Here is a 13,981-nt window from a genome sequence, read left to right on the forward strand (position 1 = left end):
ATATCAGAATCACAATTTTACATTACAGAAGCAGGTCCTTCAGCCCATCACATCCATGCTGATCTTTTTTGTCCATCTAAATCAGGGGTGTCAAACTCAAATTCACAGAGGGCCAAACTCAAATTCACAGAGGGCCAAAATTAAAAACTTGGACTAAGTTGTGGGCCAAACTAAATATTTATTGAAAATTTTCAAAAACATCTGGATGTTTTCTCTTCTTTCAACATATGTAATGTTAAACTTTTTCTTATTAAAATAAATGTTTAATAATACTTTTGGTTAAACTCTTTCCAAAAGAAGCATTAACAAATGAGAAATAAAATATTCAGTAAATAATATTTCTCTATAGCCTTTAAGCTCCTTTTAAATGTATTTTTTTTCACAAGCCAACAGGTCAAAAAAAATAACAACTTGCTTCAATGACAAACAGGTTTGTCTTTTAAAATGATGAACATAGAGTTTTCCTCCCACCTGTCTTGAAAGGTCCTGTTTTCTGTCTTTTGTTTGGCCATTTTTTGTAAGGGGTTTATTACATGTGAGTTAGGCGACAGGTCACAGATGCTAATGAAAGTAAAGAGAGGAGGTGTGGGCGATTAGCGGGCTGACGGGCCGGCGCCCACGCATTTGCAAAGCATTCTGGGATTTGTAGTATTAGCTGTGCATGTGCTATACTGGCGCGGCGGCCAGCGGGCCAGCTCTAATACATATTTGATATGATCTTGCGGGCCAAATATAATTATATCACGGGCCAAATTTGGCCCGCGGGCCTGAGTTTGACATGTGTGATCTAAATAATCCCATTTCTTCACATTAGGACCCTATCATCTATGCCTTATGTATTTAAGTGTTTGTTTAAATCCCTCAAACATGTAATTTTGTCTGATTCCACCACCTCCTTTAGCAGCACATTCCAAATATCAACCATACGTTCATACGTTGAGTGAAAAACGACTTTCTCCTCACATCCCTGTTAAAATTTGTAAGACTTTGAAGCCATTCCTAACACGTTGCATCCAGCCATAATCTAATTAAATTTTTAAAGTTTCACAATTTGAGTGAGGGGATGAAATAGTGATTTTAAATTCATGAACAAATGACAGATTGCACACTAAATAACTTGTTATCAATGTCAAATGGAAGCTATAAGACCACTCCATCAGCAACCTAAAACGTATTTACACTGCAACTCTGGCAATCCATTATATGTCCAATTGGAAATCCCTATGTTTCGGCATCTCAGGCCCAAGGTAATGTTTCCCCTACTTCCTCGAGTTTTGCTAGGTCTGCCCTTGCTAAAATTTTTCCCGTCCCTACTTGATCCCTCAAGTCTCAGTGGGACCACCCTCCTCATGTCTTTCCAGACCTCCAGTTCCCATGTTTCCTGAAATGATAAAGAATTTATTTAAAGGAAAATTAAAAGTGTGTAGGGAATTAACAAAAATCTGACAGCCCTTCATAACCAATGTCCCAAGCAGCCGGATTGTTGGATGTTCATGCCACAGGGGACAGTGTGAGACATTACTTTATTTAAATGTACAGGAATCGAAGTGAAACACGAAAGTCTGCTGTGACTGTAGTAAAAGCACAGAAATGCTTGGGGAACTCAGCATGGGACCTAAAGATATATTACTGATGTTTTGGGCTTGAGCCCTTGCTTAAGATGTGAGTAAAAAACAGACAGGCATCTATTAAAAGACTGGTTAAAAGGGAAAAATTGCAGGGGGAGGAGTACAGACCAACAGACAAAAGGTGTTAATTGGATATGATAAGAGGACAGGAGAGAGGAAAGTTGAGAATTGATTTTGGAGAGAGAGAGAGAGAGAGAGAGAGAGGGGTTGTTTTTACCTCTGTGAAAGGAGACAAAAGTAAACAAGAGAGAGAGAGAGAAGAAGAAGAAAAGAAGGATCTCCCAGACTCGGATTTGTCTGCTGCAATAGCGAGATCTCCCAGTGGCCACCTATTTCAATTCCCTGCTCCATTCCTTTGGTCTTATGCACTGCCAGACTGCACCAGGGGTGCAGTGCAAATTTTTTAAGTGCCGGAGCTCACCAAAAATGGTGACAAAGAGGTCTCACAAGACCTGGCCTTGGTGGCTGTCATGTTGAATTTGGCGTTGTATAATTGACAGTGAACTGTAGGTCTACGAAGTAGGACAACTAATCGCATAAGAAACTGGTATGTCCAGAATTGAAAATAGCGCTGGGAGGGGGCACAACAGACTTCCGCGTTTCCCTTGCACTGGCATTGACAGAGTAGTTTCAGGTGCATGAGGGATTATAAGCAATGAAGACGGCTAATGAGCCGCTGCCGCCCTGAGTGAACTTGTGAGGTGCCAGAGTGATGCTCTGGTGAGCTCTGGCAGCGCTGCACTCCTGGCACCCACAAGTTAGAGGAACAACACCTCATATTCCGTCTAGGCATCCTCCAACCAGATGGCATTAATAACAACTTCTCCAGTTTCCATTAGTCCCACCCCATATTTCCCTATGCCTCCTTTCCTCTAGAGTTCTCTCTCTCTCTTTCCTTTTCCCTCTGTCTCCTTTCACAGAGCATAAACAACCCCACCCTTTACTCAATCAGTTCTCACATTTTTTCACTCCTTTCCTCTTATCCTATTAACACTTTTTGTTTGTTGGTCTGTCTGTGCTCCTCTCCCTGCCATTCTTCCCTTTACACCAGTCTTTTAATACACAGATACCTTGAGGAAGGCCTTAGGGCTGAAACTTTGGTAATACCACCTATGGGCACAGCAAGACCTGCTGAGTTCCTTCAGCACTTCTGTGTTTTCAGTCTTAGAATCTAAGAGGCTCAAATCTATGGATGTTGAGCTTTTTTTTTACCAATGGCAGATCCATTCATCCTTTCAGAGCCATTATTTGACAAAGTAACAAGAAGCCCAACAAAATAGAATGACTTATTTTATATAAGATGGCTGCTCTTCAGATGAAATAGTATTCAGTATTTTTTACTCTCCTCCCATTAGATGTACATCTGCAGATACAGGGAAAGAAAATAAAGGGGAATTCAAAATCATGTATTTTCAAAATATAAATAACATAAAATTAGAAATCTATCAATGAATATTTGTTTGAATATTCAATGACTTTGAATACTATTTTCACACTAGTTCTGCAAGTGTTGAGAGTGAATATTTATATCTTGTTTCCCTTACATTTTAATGAATTTTGGTTTTTTCTTTCATAACCCAAGGAAATCATCCTCATCCTAGTCTGACTGAAGATTTAAACCAAAGTACGTGAGGCGCATAAAAATGTTTCCTGCTTAGAAATACAAACAGCATAGACAGGCTCTAAGTATATTATCAGGCAAGTTCTTTCAGAAACGTATTGCTAAAGAAGCTTAACATTAATTATTGTAACTTTGGGAAGATTACATCCACACTAGCCTTGTAAGAAGCAGCATACACTTCTTGACCTCAAATGCTACAGCTTTAAAACATAAGAATGGCATTTTACCAACTTTAATGGGATAACCAGTATAATCTTTCAGCAGTAAGGGAAGAAAAAGTGTTCTGAGCATAATACCCTCTGAGTTCTGCTGGAAGCTGCCCGCGATGTCTGTGGTGATCACGCTGAATTTGTCTGCACTTTTTGCATTTTAAAAATCAGAGCAGATTCTGCTGAAAATCGTGTGTTTCTCGGCTGGCAGCTAAATTCAATCTGTCTTGATGCAAGCTGGCTTTAAGCTCTCTGTAGACACCATTTTATTAAAAATAATTCTTAACCAGATTCATTCCAGTAGTCTCCATCATTGAACTTGTGTTGCCAACTAACATACCTTCAGGGAACCAAGATTTACTGTAACTTCAGAGCAAATAAATCTCTCTTCCCTTTCCAATCCCAGTTTATGAGGTCCAAAAAGGAATCCTTGTTACTATATCACAGTCTTTTCAAGGCTGGATTGTTGTCATTACGCTAGGATTTGTGGTGTCATTTAAAGTTTTCCTATGTATTATCATTTTAGCACTTCGATATATGACAATTGTTCACCAAATCTTTTTTTAATGATACTTCAAGGTCTAATGTGAAAGAAGTTCATTTAGACTTTTTATTGACAATTTTACAGGCTCTTTTCCAAATATGACTGGCATTGTGTGGCTGTTGTTCTAATCACAGATCTTTTACTATAAAGTTTGAATTTAAAATATTTTATAAGGAAAGATTTTAAACATGCCTATATGAATTTAACTCCTGACTCAGATTTGGAATCAAGTTAAATAATATAACAGGGAAAAAGCCTTCCCATCCCCCAACTGTGTAGGCATCTTAGACATGGTGTCAGGCTTCAAACATTCTTTAACAATCAGATGAAAAGGGATTGTAGAAGATTAGTGGAAGAGATGCTGAAGGCATTGTCATCAAACTTAGAAATGTGTTGCATCTACACATTTTTTAGAGAAATTTCGAAGCATTTCCTAAACAAAAATTAAATTTTAGTTCTCAGAGATTCTCATAGCAACTAACTGCTACTAAAGAAGAATGCTTATTACAAATATTTTAATGAACCTGTACTTTTCATTGTTATACGAAATAAGCGAATGTACATGCCATGTTGTGCCAGCATGTGATCCACCAGATTAACATTCTTAAGAGAAGGTTTCCAAGATCAAAACAGTTTGGTTTGCTTCCAGGTCTTGGTTCATATTGTTGTGAATTAAGTTAGGGAAAAGTATGATTTACGAAGTTCTCTTTTTATGAAATTTTACAATTAAAAGTTTGCAAGGATGAAGGTTATCAAATATATACAAGATGTATTTGGAATTGTTTTTTTTTAATAAGACTTGATTTCCCTTGACCAAAATTATTAATGTCTGCGATTTTCTTGTTATATTTTAAAAGTTTTATTTAGCTCGTAGTATTCAGTTTACTTTTCTTCTTAGTAATGATCTTATTTTGTGATTCTTTAAAATTTGTTTACTTCTAAATTACTATTATTATTTGGAGATTCATGTTTTAAAAATCTATGCCTATCCAATAGTGAGGTAAGTATTTTTATTGAAACAATTTATGCCATTATTTTGAATACCAAAAAGCCCAGTTATCAAAGGCAGCTGAAATGATGAGTGATCCTGAGGTGGAACAGTAAGAATGGAGTCTTGAAGGAACCCTCGTCTGAATAAAGACGACGTATCTTAGTTTGACTCACAGAATCACCAGTTTGGTAATAGCACAGAAGGAGGCCTTTCAGCCCATTGAGTCTGTACTGGCTTTATAGAAGACCAACTAAATCCAACTCTCCTGCCAACCTACTCATAGTACTAAAAATTCCTTCCTTTTGTTACTTATCTAACTCCCTTTTTAATGTTATTATTGAACCTTGGCATTGCATTCCAGACCCAACCCACTAAATATCTATAAATAAAATGAATTTCTTCATGCCACTCATCCTCATTCTTTGTCTCACACTTCCTCACCTCTCCACCAGTTGGAGCAGTTTCTTTCTATCTATTCTGCTCATGCTATTCTTGGTTTTAAATACCAATTTCATATCTCTTCAAAAGCTCATTTGCAAGGAAATCAACCTAGCTTCTTTATTCTTGCAACAAAATTAAAGTTCTTCATTCATGGGCCTTTTTTGATAAATCTTGTCTATGCTTCCTCCCAAGCTTTCAAGTCTATACTTGAATGGGACAACCAAAACTGGACTTAATATCTTAGTGGTGGCTAAACATCAGCTGTTGTACTCTCAGCTTTCATTTATAAAGAACAGAATTCCAAGTGCTTTCTTAACCACTTTTTCAACCTGCCCTGCCAATTTCAATGAACTATGAGGACTGAATGACACTGGTAATCAAGAAACCAGTCTTGTGAGTTTGGACCAAGAAAACTGGGCTTGACATTTGAAGATAATTTATGGGAGTTAGTGATGTGCCTGGGCTTTTCTAATGTAAAATGTCTTCTGAAAGATGCAATCTGGTTGTTTGGTTCTGGTGCATCAATATTTGAGCGAGGTGTGAAATCATGACCATAGGTTAAGGTTCCTGAGGAAAGCATGAACTAGAAAAATGAAAACTGTCTATTAATATTAAAACAGAATACTATCTCGCTAAGGTGAAATTGGAGAAAAGCAGCATTAAATTTATTCCCCAGTAATTGCACATTATTGTAAAGGAGAATTTGCAGTTGTTTCTTCAATCGCATCACAAGTCTGCTGTGGTTGTGCCACAGTCATCAAGCTTTCAGTGTGTGTGACACTGGGCATTAACTATATTGAATATTTTAGTTACTTCTATCCTCCACGACACTTACCACTACCAAAAAGGGTTGAAAATTGTTTGACCTCAAGCTCCCCAATATACTTTAGAGAAAAAGTACACAGGAGGGATTTCAAGGCTGCAATTTAATCTCAAGAGTTCAGGCGACTGCTTTCAGAGCTCTTGCAATTTTGATGTTATCTGAACACCTTGATGAGATTACTGCCTTATAATCATTCTTTGTATCCATTATTTTCCATGTAATTGTTTTTTTCAAGATCCAACCAATATTAACATAATATATTATTAGTTCCCTTCAAAACAAGAATTTCTTATCATCGTTTTTTTCCTCATGAGTCATCTGTTAAACTGATATCAATGATTGTTGTGCAAGTGGCAGTCAGGTCAGGGCTATATAAAAATTGCGAGGTTGAAGCTAGTCCTTGCTGTTTCTTAATTGGCCCTCTCATAATTTTTACTTTGTAAGAAGTTATCATTTAATTAGGTAATTGCATTACATGTTTTAATTCCAGTAAAAATGTTAAAACCAGCAACATGACAGTTTGGTTGATTTTGAGTGATCCTGTTCTTTACTTTCAGATGTATATAACTGAATCAAAGGGCTTGGTTTATATGCAAATATTTGAAACATTTACTGGGAATATGCTTGGTAAATTTAACTGCCTATCCTGGAGAGGGAGCACTCAATGGCTAATGGGAGAGGTGGGGAGAATTAGGCAAAGAAAATGAGGACTGTCAACAGATATTTGCATTTCTTTTGTGGAAGACTTCTCCCAGTGTTTCTCACTTGAGGCCGATAGAGTTTTTTGCTGAAATGAGTATCAATTGCCTTGAGTTGATTTACTTTCAAATCTTATAGCAATGAAAACTAAAAAATGACTATTGTGGATGCTTAGAACCAGCCTTTCAATGGTTATTTGAATCTTTCTTCAATGTACTTTTAAACAGGTAATTTCAAATGATACAGAAACTAAACTTTTCAGATTCCTTTGGTTTCTTTGCATGGTTTATCAATAAAAATTTTAAATGAAATTTCCCCCTCGTCCACCTTTATTAATTTAATAGTCTCGACTCCATCTTTTGATAAAAGGTGTTTAATGAAATTCCATACATTAGAAGTGAATCATGTAAATAATATGTGTGGGATTTTAACACATAATTTTTGTTAAATAGACTTTGAAAGATTTAAAAGGTGCACATTGTGGCTTATTCACAATTGTAGCCATAAGCAAAAGTATTTACATGGGAATTGGCCTCTGAAGATCTCAAAATGGCAAGTGTGTTTAAGATAGAAGCCAACTATTAATTTAAAATTTGCCTAAATCCATCAAATAATAGAGGTAGTGTTAAGGCTATCCATGGTACTGAGCTAAACAGGGAGATTACTTCTGAGTTTTGCATCAGTTGTTTTCAGCTGGGTGGCCTCGCTCATCAAGACCCTGTTTGCAGGAGAACATTCAAATGGCACAGCAAGAAAAGAAATGCACTTTAAGCCATCAAAGCGCAAAAATCAATTATTAATTTGTTTTTGATCATTTCTGGAGCATCTTTCCCTCAAGTCCATAAAAATAAAACCAAATGAAACAAGAATATATACTTTAACAAGGTTATCCGAGGCATTTCCTTTTGCAGTTTTCTTATTTTTTTAAAATTTTCTGCTGTATCTACTGTCAAAGTCAAAACAATCCTTTAATAACCTGTCACTAGTTTCTAAGTTCTGCAATTAGAAGTTAGTGACAGAGTGATGAGCTTCACTTGGCTTTCAATAACTTGGGTACAGTAACATTTCAGTGATGTAAATCCTGGCTGCAAAGAAGAGAGCGTTCTTTTGAACAGCCTGAGAAATGTAACTTTGAAACCGTGCTTTGAGAATGAGCAGATTATGGCTTGCTTGGTGACTCCTTCCAGTTCTCTGGGCAATGAGCTGTTGACATTCTTGCAGGTCATCATCCAAGACAGGAGGGCAACTGCAGTGGTTTAGCTGATAAATTCATTCAACAAAACCTCTATCCATTTCATTACTATATTGAAAAGTTTTTTTGCCTGACAGCAGCATTGATAATGTTTTGTTTATCAAAAGAAACTTCATTTAGACTTGAATTGTCAACACAAGAACTTTGTTCCTGGTTATTAGAAGTATATCATTTGGGATAAAATGTTAATTTATATTCTAAACAAAATTTTGAGCAATTTAAAGAATGCTCTGTATCTGAAAAGTGCTCCGTTCAAATTTTAATTGAGGGCAAAATCAGTGACATGATGAGATATCCTGAATCTTTTTCTTGTTCAATTTATCCATCTTTGATTTAAATTTTCTTGTAATAAATTATCAATTGGTTGTTTAAAATAGTTCTTAATGCAGATGCTGCTAATTCAGAGACATGTTTAAAGTTCTACAGAGAAAACACCTATAGATTGAATGTGTAAGAAAAGCCTCCCATAATGCATTGTGTAAACCAGAGCTAACAAACACCCTGCTGCGTTGAAAACCCCAAAAGACAAAGACACAATGAAGTAGAGAGCTTACCACCGGCAGCTTTCAAAACGGCAAACTAGGCAAACTCTACATCTCTGCCGTTCCAATTTTGTCAGAATGCTAATGAGTCAGCTCTGATCTTTACTCGGCTTCCCGTGTTTTCTACATCTTCAAGGACCACATGGCGCTAGCAAAATAAAGACGACTAAATGAGAATTTCGAACACTTTTTGTGCTCGGTCTTGATGCTTTTCAGTTGACTTGCTCATTGAATATTCTAAACTAAAAAGGCTGCAACAGGGGGTTAGCTATGAACTTTTTAACTGGGTAAAATTTATACAAAAGTAAATTAGTGTGACAGCGGAAATATGAGAAAAATTTCTGATTAATTTCCACTTCATAATATCAATGACACCTTTGGTTCCACTTAGAGTTCTCTTACAAGGGAAGCTGGTAAAGAGTGAATGAACCTTGTGTTATCCACCGTGAATGTTTAGTGGTTTTTTAATAGCAATGTAGTGTATAAAGGCACCAGGAAGTACTCTGCATTAGCAATTGAGATCAGTAGTTAATAGGATGATGTCTTTTAGCTTTTGTCACAAGATTATTAGAAAGGATTGGTTTTCTGTCTCCATCATTCCATGCTTTTAAGGGCCTGTTGAACATAAGTGCCAAAATGCAGGTTTCTCTGTACTGGTTTCTGTGTCCAGTAAAAGCTTTTTAATAGAACACCATTTCTAGTTTACCAGGTGATTTTTGTCATTGATCTTTCTGCTTCTCTTGCCATATTAATTACTTGGAGAGCTCGGCTTTTCACAGGTTGCTTGATGTACAAATTAGAAAAGTACTGCTCAAGCAAGCCTTAGTATTTCCTTGTTAGCATTTGTATAATGATATTAGATAGTTTTATTAAATAGACATTCTCTCTATTAGACCATTAGGTGATCAAGTTAATGTGCAGTAAAGAGTAATTGGATTAAAATTACAACCATAAAATTGCTAAGATGTATGATTTATTGAATGGGTCATTATAACAATAAAGGCTATTTTTTCATAACCAGTATCAAAACAAATATTACTATAATTATAAATAAAGACAATTTGATTGTTCTAATTCAAGTTGCTGATTTTAATGGCCAAACTCATCAAGAGTAAATGAAAAAGCTGCATTATCATTTGATTGTCACAACCATTTATTTTATTTTGCTTTCAATTTTACTTTAGTTTTCAATGGAATTCATTGAAGGTAAATAGACAATATATTGGAGATATTCCGTTATTACCATGTCACCAATAGTGTTGTAGCTCCACCTTGGAGAATTTTAAGAAATGCAAGAAAAACAATTGGGTAGTATTTTGGATCAAATAATTTTAGATATTCTCAATTGCCTTGAAGTATTTAACTAAATAGAAGTTATTCCTATTCAATGAAGGAAGAATAGTGTGTAGTTAATGTTCAAAGTAAGTGAAACTGTACATATTCTTATATGCATTGAGTTTTTTGGTTGTTGATTAAAACATATTTGATAGTATTGTGTCTTAATATTTCACCTGGAAATATATCAGTAGAGAAGGATAATTAAATTAGTGTTGCAATCTCTCATACCCAAGATTATTTTAGTTCTTGCTGATAGTATTAGTTGAATTGTGTTATCCCTTCATCTTCATATGCAAAGAAAGTGCTGTGTGGCAAGGGAGACGGGTACTATTGACGATGTAAAACAGAGATTGGCTAGCTATTGATAGTTTTTTGGCATAAAATTATTTCATAATTTCTTGTGTTATTGCAGATGTGAGGCATAAAAAACATTTACACATGTTGGCATCTGGACCAAGGGAAAGTTAAACAAGCAAAAATGTGTTATGTTCAAGCTTTTTTTTGTCTTTTTTTAAAACACCAACAGTATGAGTTTTAAACAACAAAAGCAGTGTGCTTTCATATCTAATCTTGAGATTAGGTATTGTGACAGAAGCTAAACTGCCTTTTTATGGTGCCAGAATACAACCTTTTTTTCTCCCTAACAAGACTGGTCTGCCACCATTGCCTACTCAACGTAATTAAATCAATCCTTTGTACTTACCATTTTCTCCTCTAGTGACAGTGCTAGATCTGATTATATGCTTCATGCATATTCAAAGTGTGGTGCTGACAGCTCTTTAATGAGCTCTTACTTAATCAGTATGAACAATGTCCATCTTGTTCTTTTTTACCCTTAGACGTTAGAAGTAGAAACAATTGAGTAAAAATGAAACAGAAGGCATTCATCTGCAAAATGTTCTTTTACAAGTATAAAAGCTTGCTAAATTGCATTCTGCTTCATAAGATTATATTGGATTAAATATCAAGTGGTTAAAGTTGAAATTAGAAGTCCTTGTTTTGATTAGAGATTAATAAGTTTTGTGATTTGATAAATCTGTTTAGCTCTTCAATTGGAGTTACTGATAACAGGATTAATTTGTATCTGGTATTACTTTCAGCAAGCTGTTTTAGTTTGAAACAAAAACTCAAATGAACATATCAGTTTCTAAACTAAGAAATAATTCGTTCTTTTTCATAAAAAGAATCTTGCATGTTTGGTGAATTCATTGTGGGGCTCCTATATTTGGACAAATTTCTCTCAGTACTCATGCATTGTCTCATTAAATAATAAAGCAATATTTAAAATGAATTTTCCATATTCAGATCTAAATATTTTACCATATGGATTATTCCATTAAATAAAGCAGGACTTGTGAGTCAAAAATCATCACTATTTGAAAGGATTTTTCCTTCTCCACTTTCATCGATTATTTTTCTTGATATTTGCTTTTTGCTCCACTTTATTTGTATCTGTTGAATAACTGATGTTGGTTTGACATTCCTACAGTATAACTCCAGTTATTGCTGTGTTTTTAAATGTAAAAGAAAACATGCGTTGCTTCAATGTTTAAAACTCACTGCTTCGAATTAAAATTACACGTTTGAGAAGAGTATCTTTGGTTAATCATCTGTTAAGCTTTTATTCTAATTTCGTATCTCTCTGGTTTTAGCTGGAGGCACATATTCAACCAAGTAATAATCTGTGAGTTTGCTCAAAATGCTTCTGAATTGGAAATTTTTTTCACTTCCATAAATTCTTTAACACTTCATTTAATTGGTGCTTTAAAAATATCTTTACTGTTGTCCACCTTGTTTTCAGATCCCTCCATAGCCTCACCACTCTCCATCTGTAATCTCCTCCAACGCTACAACTGTCTGAGATGTTTGCACTCTTCTTAATCCAGCCCTTAATCATCTCTGAATTTCATCAAGAATTAAGCTCCAGAATTCCCGTGCTAAACCTCTCGGTCTATGTCATTCCTCTTTAAAACATTCCTTATTGCCTACCTCTGGACAAATATTTGGACATCTACCCAAACATCTCTTTCTTTAGTTTGGAGTCAAATTTTGTTTGATAATCCTCCTGTGAAGTGTGTTGGGATGCTTTGCTAAAAGGTAAAGTTGCTAAACAAATACAAATTGTTGTTGCTACTCTGGTGCAATTGAAATTCAAAAAGCAGGAAAATAATGTTTCAATATAATGTATTCCTGGATAAAAGAATTGTTTGCTTATGTTTCAACCCAGGTTTGCCTTATAAATGTATTTAAGTTATTTGTTATAATTAGAACAACTTACATGATCAAAATAGAGTGAAAGGACACAGTTGACAAATGTAATCGCTGGGAAGATGAACCCCAGCCTTTCTCTGATCGAAGCAAAACAAATGGAGAAAGATCATTAATGTTAATTTTGTTAATTATTATCAATATTTGATCATTATTGTTGTTAATATTTTCCATTGATGGAAACCAGCTGCATGACCTATTTTGTGCCATTCCTATTGAAAAGTAATATAGAGAGACAGAGCTCGGAAATAGTCCCTTCAGCCCATCAAGTACATTGTCCCTCAACCACGCATTTATTAATTCAGCATTAATCCTATTTTTAAAAATTCCTCTCTCTGTTCTCAGTGCTCCCCAGATTCTACTACTCACATGCAATACTAGGGACAATTTATGTGGTCAATTAACCTAACTACCTAATACAATTTTCAGACTATTGTAAGGTTTACATCAAAGAAATCCTAGGTGGCTTTTCTTATATAGTTAATGGAATTTTCAGCTAATGCAGAGAAAATTTGGAATGTTTTCCCATTTAAAGTATTCATTAGCTAATGGGAGCCAAAGCAGAATATTCTGTCATGTTTGAAAACCAAATTCATTTAAAATTGATTCTTTTTTGTTGTTTCTCACCCTTTCTTCTCTTTGTGTAAAACGTTTAAAGGAAATTGTAGTGTAAGAGTAGCTGTCCTTTTCACTACATTATTTCTGCCAAAATGTTACGGTTCCTCTATTCAATGGCTGTGAATCTAATCATGTAAAATAGCAAACCATGACAATATGCTTCAGATTAAGAATTCCAGCCTAAACGTAACTCTTCAACCTTTAAAAGCCAACTATAGCATAAACTTTCATTGTTATAAAAAGCTTGATTGTTTTTTTTAAATATCAAATTTAGAAATTCCTTTAATTTATGACAGCGAAAATGTCCTTTATTACCTTAATTGATAATTTTAATTCCATATATATATATATTTTTTTTTATGTTGGCAGGATACAACTTTCAATAGCACGATTATGGGTTTGGGTTGAAACGGACTGGATGTGAAATGTCTTTGGGTCATCTTTAATGGGCAAATGCTAATAAAAATTTACCGACGTGTTCATGCAAAATGGCAGTAGAGTACAGTACCCTGTATCCGAAACACTTGAGACCAGATGTTTTTCGGTTGTTGGGTTTTTTGTTTTTGGAACAATAGAGCTAAGCAGCACAGTAGCATCAGCATGATACCTGTATTAGTGGTTAAACAACAACAACAGGCTTTTGGAGCACCGACATGACACAAAAGGAAAATTCACATGAAATAATGTTAAATAATTATCCCCAAAAAATCTCTGCTTACAAAATAAGATAAATGCAGCACCAAACACTAGAAATTCTCCTCGATGGCTTTTCAAATGTTTCCTCCAGTATCGTCTGTCTCATTAACAATGGGTTTGACTTAGAAGTTTCTCTTTGATTTTATCATCTGACATGATTTCTTGTTCTGTTATGAATACACGCTGCTCTAGCCCATCACACATTTTCACTATAGGCACTGGTGAGAATGCAAATTTTTGATGCAGAAATTTCAACTTGTGACGTCATGTCAGTGCTTAAAAAAAATATTTGGTTTTTGGATCTTTTCTGT

The 13,981-nt window shown here is 35.1% G+C and overlaps 1 protein-coding gene across 15 annotated transcripts in view; it reads left to right on the top strand.

Annotated features, from left to right (window-relative positions):
• ehbp1 (EH domain binding protein 1) overlaps positions 1 to 13,981 on the top strand; it is a 561,098-nt gene that overhangs the window by 486,448 nt on the left and 60,669 nt on the right. For 2 of the 15 annotated variants that reach the window (XR_011355819.1, XR_011355820.1), the window contains one exon: positions 3,211 to 3,326. The exons of the other annotated variants lie outside the window; for them this stretch is intronic. The gene's annotated coding sequence lies outside the window, so the exon portion shown is untranslated. The remainder of the gene's footprint in view (positions 1 to 3,210; positions 3,327 to 13,981) is intronic. 15 annotated transcript variants of the gene reach the window in all.

The sequence above is a fragment of the Narcine bancroftii genome, chromosome 4 (assembly GCF_036971445.1).
Source record: "Narcine bancroftii isolate sNarBan1 chromosome 4, sNarBan1.hap1, whole genome shotgun sequence".
NCBI classification, from domain to species: Eukaryota; Metazoa; Chordata; class Chondrichthyes; order Torpediniformes; family Narcinidae; genus Narcine; species Narcine bancroftii.